The sequence below is a fragment of the Cryptomeria japonica genome, chromosome 5 (assembly GCF_030272615.1).
Source record: "Cryptomeria japonica chromosome 5, Sugi_1.0, whole genome shotgun sequence".
Classification (NCBI taxonomy): domain Eukaryota; kingdom Viridiplantae; phylum Streptophyta; class Pinopsida; order Cupressales; family Cupressaceae; genus Cryptomeria; species Cryptomeria japonica.
This window is the reverse complement of record NC_081409.1, coordinates 95,208,258-95,214,615: the sequence shown is the minus strand read 5'-3', so window position 1 is coordinate 95,214,615 and position 6,358 is coordinate 95,208,258.

Here is a 6,358-nt window from a genome sequence, read left to right as displayed (position 1 = left end):
GTCTATGATTGGTGAGATGCAATTTTTCTTAGGTTTGCAGATTGCACAGACATGAAAAGGTGTCTTTATATCTCAAACTAAGTATGTGAAGGAATTGTTGAAGAAGTTTGGATTAGATGATTCCAAACCGGTTGGAACTCCTATGGTGACTGGTTGTAAATTATCTAAAAATGATGAATCTCCTAAAGCTAATCAGAGTTTGTACAGATCTATGGTTGGTGGATTGTTATATCTTACTCAGACTAGACCTCACATTATGCATGATGTGTATATGGATGTTAGATATCAAGCTTATTTGAAGGAGAGTCATGTCACTATTGTTAAAAGAATATTCAGATATCTAAAGGGAATTGAGGATTATGGTTTATGGTATCCAAAGAATGATGATTTCATGTTGTATTATTACACTGATGCAGATTGGGCTAGTGATGTTGATGATTAGAAGAGTACTACCGATGGAGCATTCTTCTTAGGTAAGAAGTTGGTTTCATGGGCTAGCAAGAAACAAGATTCAATAAATTTATCTACTGTTGAAGTTGAGTACATTATTGTTGCTAGTAATTGCATTCAGATAGTTTGGATGAAGCAAATGTTGAAAGATATCAGAGTTATTTATGATGAGCATACTATTATATATTGTGATAATTCCAGTGCTATAAATATGTCTAAGAATCTGGTGTAACATTCAAAGGCTAAGAATATATCAATTAAATATAATTAAGTTTGAGAGAGAAAGTCAGTGAATAGAAGGTGAAGCTGGAATATGTATCTACAAAGGGACAAATTGTTGATATTTTCACTAAGCCTTTGCCTACAGATACATTTGTCTATTTGAGAGACAAGTTAGGGGTATCCACCCCTCTCGACGAGAATTAGATGCATTTAATTGCATTGATCCAGTGGAATTCAGAGCCTTATTCTTTTATTTGGATTGATGAGTTGGTGATGCTCTTCTACTGGAGTAGTTTGTTGATTTGGTTGTGTATCCTAGGGAGAGAGATTCATGATCCTGTATTGAGAGTTTGATTTTTTTGTTTTTGAGGTCTTTGGCATTGTTGTCAAAGGGGGAGAAAGATCATGTGAAAAACTACTTTATCTATCTTGATCTTAGGGGGAGTTTGTTGGTGATATCTTCTTTCTTTGCATTGACTATTTTTCACATTCATATGTTGCCATCAATGCCAAAGAGGGAGATTGTTGGATTTGGTTGATCATTGATGCTGCTAGGATATGTTATTGTCATTGATATCAACATATTCCTATGGTCTATTTCGGTGATTTTGGGAAGAGTTTTTGATCTGGTTTTGTAGTTTGGTTTTATTGATCAATGTTTTGCAGAATTTGGTATTTGCTCCGATATATTCCGGTGTGATCAAATCTTGTGCTGAGACTTTGGATTATTGTTTGGGATGATCTTTTGTATCTTTATTTTAGATGGTTCATGATTTGGTGCTCTGCAAGTTATCTTTCCTCGTGATAGTTGTTGATTGGTTGTGTTCTTGAGCTTTGAGACGTTGACCGATGAAGATTTGAAAAGAGGTGTTAGTGAAACTATTCTGGATGATTCTATCATGCTTGTTGGTGTTTCCTAGTCGTGTCTCATTTATTTTAGCGATATGCATTGATCGTTGTGCAATTTTTTGGTGATTTCTATGAACCAATGATGATTTTCGTGTTATGCGGTATTTTTGGTGGTGTAGTGTGTTGCGGTTGTTCTTGGTGGGATTTCCGATGGATGTAATCATTTGGGAATTTGAATTAGGTCCATTATATGTAATGTAAATCATAATATTGGTCCCGTGGTCGATCTTTATATAATGCAATGTAATTTTTGTAATTGTGAGTTGAGGATTGAGGGTTTAGCTGACCTTGTTATCAAGGTTGATGATTTGTATATATAGGTGAGATGCTTATGTAATTTAGGTGTCAGTATTATGTCTATATTATCAGAGAGAGGTGATTGTGTGAACAAGAGAGTTATCATTCAGTGAAGTGTTGAGGTGAGATTGGTGTTGCAGAGCAGACAATTGTGCTTAACCGAAACTGTCATCAGACATTTCTAGATACTATCATTGCAGTTCATTCCTTCCGGATTGTAGTTCGAATCATATTGTAAGTCAATGAGACTTCCTTGAGGGTTGTAGCCTTTTAGGCATATATCTTTTGAGTAGTGAGCTCTAGGCAATGTGCATTCCCCATTGTAATATTTTCACATACTACTACAAAGTATCATCTTACTATGGGTAGGTTCCCACCATGTTTTTTCGCTTAACCGGGTTTTCCACATCAAAAATCTTGGTGTTGTGTGTTGTGTTGTGAATTTGCATATCTATTATTGCTGCAGTCTATCGGTTTATGTTTTGAAGTTTAATTTTTTGTGATCCGGTGAAGACTGATTCACCCCCCCCCCTCTCAGTCTTCCTTCTTGATTGTTGCTAACATACTCCTCCTCACACCAACATAATCTATGGTTGACACTATTATGAGTAATATCTAAATGAATGAGAAATACGAGATCATGTTTCTTAAAAACCCTTTGACCTTCATGGCTTGGGGAGTTAAGATTCCAACCAGTACATTCATAAATATTTTAGGAGGATTATTTATAGTTAAATACTCAATTAAGGATTAATTCTCTACTTTGTCTTCTTTGGTATCTTCCTATTTATTGTCTTTGGATGAAGATTCCACGTTGAGAAAATCAAGATTTTTATGACACAACAATGGCTCGGGGTAAATTTTTTATCGCAACAAAACCTTTTACCCCAATGAGATCACATTTTTAATTCAGTGAGTTGGTTGACATGTTTGGAGTATAGGTTGGGAGTGGTAGTAAGATGATTCATCACATTAATATTAAAGGATTTGAACTTAGAAGCGACATTGAGTCGTGAACTTATCTTCTACAATTTTTGCAAACTTGTGGTCACCATCATATCCTTATGTTTGAACATTTAACCTCAACCTGAATTTCCTTCTTGAGGACACTAATGAAACAACTAGTGAATTAGTCATTTATCAAGCCTTCAATTTGGTCAACAAATTTATCAAATTTATTGTGGTAGTCATGCATAGAACCAAGTTGTCATAGTGTAGTTAAATTTGAACTATAAAAAATTCATAGGCACTAGGTTCAAAGTGAATGAAAAGAAGTTATATGAATTTAGTTCAATTAGATTCAAGATTGGCCTTGCTATATCATGTGTATCACAATATTGGTTTCCCCAAGGAGTACTATGGAGAGTAAAATAATGTTTAGCATAGTAAACCCAACTAGTAGTATTATCATAGTGATCATGATGATTCATAACAGGTTAGGTGACTAATTAATATATTTTAATATCTAGGCTTGTCCATTAGCAAGGAAGGAGATGTTTGAGACAAATTTATCCAATTTAGTTGTTATTATAGCATCCATTGTTGGCATTTGCATGAAGATTGTATTAATGATATGTTATGTTGTCATTGATGTCAATAAACCGGTAATGATATTGTTGATATTGTTGTAATATTGTTAAGTTGTAACCGGTAGGAACAATTTGTGGAGTGAACTGGTAACTGGTGTAAACCTTATCTATTATTGTAACTAGTAAACCCTAAATCGATGATTATTGTAACTAATAATCATCGGTTTAGGGTTTTTGATAAACCCTAAACCGATTAATTTTGGTGAATTGGTTATATTGTTTATGATCTGATAGTAAGCGGTAATGATGATGAAACCCATGATTATTGTATGAAGACAATTCCAAGAGATTTTGGCGAGTTGTTGTAACAGTTTTTGTCTAGGGAATGAGCAAATGTATTGCATCTAATGCAAAGCGCATGATGAGTTACTAAGTTCAATGAAGTGGTGATCAAGGAGCGATCAAAGTTTTCTTGATTGATGTGCAGAGATTGCTATGTAATCCAATGGTCATACTTGAACCAAATTTGTTTGTAATCTCGATGAGAGTTAGGTTTTTGTTGTGTTACCGAGTTGATTGATTTGTATTTAAGGTTGATGAAGTTGTTTAGTTTTATAGAGTAGGAAAAGAGATAGACACAGTTCAGTTGAGTGTGTGGTTGCCGAACCGAATGATGTATCTGCAGTTTGAGTAAAGGCAGATAGGAGCATGAAATGGTTCTCATCAGGAAAGTGTAGTGCTATTCAGACAGATCATAAAACTCTTGTTGTTTTCTAACAATTACAACAGAATTGAAATCCCCTAATCAGGTAAGCTCTAACAAGCTTGGTGCTATTCAAATCCTCTAACAAGGTGGTCCATTAGATTGGATTTTCAAATCTTCTACCGAGGTTACTCCTTACAAGGTATTGCTTCTAACAAGGCATTTGTAGTCAATCCCTTAACTGGGTGATTCCTAATAGGATCAGTTCTTAACAAGACTTTTTGTAAAGCTTTAACAGGCTAGGCTCCTAACAAGGCGAACTTCAGAAGAGTTTAGATAGTTATCTTGTGAGTCTCATCTCACCATGGTTTTTATCTATTTGGGTTTCCACATCAAAAATATTTATGTCAAGTGGTGAATGTTTTTTGTGGTTATGTTTTCATGGTTGATTTACTTAACAACTTAACTATTTTTTGATAAGTCATGATAACCGGAAGCATTGAGAAATGAAGAAGTTGTTTACTGTTAATTTGTTGTAACAGACAACCGATTTATCTTGTGAGTTCTTATCTTGATAGAGGTATTATATTGTCAGTTCTAAGTTTACTTTGAGAGATTGATTTTTGATTGGTGAAGTTTATATCAGTTTTTCTATCTACTGATTCATCGCCCCCTCACAGTAGTTGACCAGATACTTATTATTTCATCATACCATCAATTGGTATTAGAGAATTTCAAGTCCTCTAAGGTCTAAGCCTAACAACTTGAGGTAAAGATTTGTTGATCATGATGAAGAAGGAAGGTCTGAAGTTTAATAGAGAGAACTACAGGATATGGAGTGACATAATGAAAATTTATATCAAGAGTCTAGGTAGTCAATATTGGGAACATGTCGATACTAAGTATGTTGCACCTACTGGGATGTTGACTGATGATTAGAAGAAAGAGAAGCAAGAAAATCATCAAGCATTGGAGGCTATTATCAATTCTTTGTCTGATACAGAGTATGTAGATGTTCATGGTTTTGAAACTGCATATGAGGTATGGAAAAAACTTGAAGAGATTTATAGCGGTGATGAACATGTTAAGATTACTAAAGAGGAGATTCTAAGAGGAAAGTTTGATGACATGTAGATGGATGAAGGTGAGAATATCTAGCAGTATGGTCAAAGGATAAAAGAGATAGTCGGTGAAATTAAGAGTGCAGGAGGTAAAGTGGAAGACTCCATAGTGATCAGTAAGGTACTAAGAACACTGCTACTGGTCTACGCTATCCGAGTTGCAGCTATTCAGAAGCTGAAGTCCATTGATAAAACTAAGGTAACTCTTGACTCCATCATTGGAAAGCTTACTTCTTTTGAATTAAATGGTTATGATGGTAGTGTACATAAATCTAAGTCTGCATTTAGAGCTTTTGTTTCTAACCCATCTATGAGGAAAAGTAGAGATGCTAGTCACAGTTATGAATCTAGATCAAACAGAGAAGCTGATGATGAAGATAGTTTAGTTGAGCTTGAAGCATTGTTGGCCAAGCGGTTGCCTAAAGGTACAGGTAAATATAGAGGCAAATTACCTTTGAAATGTTTTGCATGCAACAAGATTGGACACATTGCTGCTAATTGTCCTAATAGTGATAATGAGCACAAACAAGAGAAATTCAAGAAGTACAAGGGTAAAGGCAAAAGAGATTGCCTTATTGTTGTTGATAGTGGTATCACTGATGAGGAATCTGATGGTGATACTAATGAATACATTGTGTTTGTAGCCATTAAAGAAGATATGTTGGACCAGAAGGCATTAGTATCTAGGATGGATAACTCTGATGATTGGATCATTGATAGTGGTTGTTCACATCACATGACCGGTGATCAGAGCAAATTTCTTTCTCTGAAGGAATTTGATGGCTTAATTGTAAGATTTGGTAATGACTCACCTTGCATGGTTAAAGGTAAGGGAACTATTTCTCATAATGGAAAGAGTAGTGCAGATGATGTCTATTGGGTTGAAGGTCTAAAGCACAATCTTTTGAGTGTGGCACAACTCAATGACAGAGGATACCCATTGGAGTTTTAAAATGGTATGTGCAATATCTATGACAATAAAGATGAACTGATTGCAACTGGGAAGCAAACTAAAGGTAACTTGTTTCATCTTAATCCTAAAGTCAGTAGTTGTTTAATTGCAAAGATAGATGATAGTTGGCTTTGGCATAGGAGATTTTGTCATATAAAATTTGATAACATTGTTA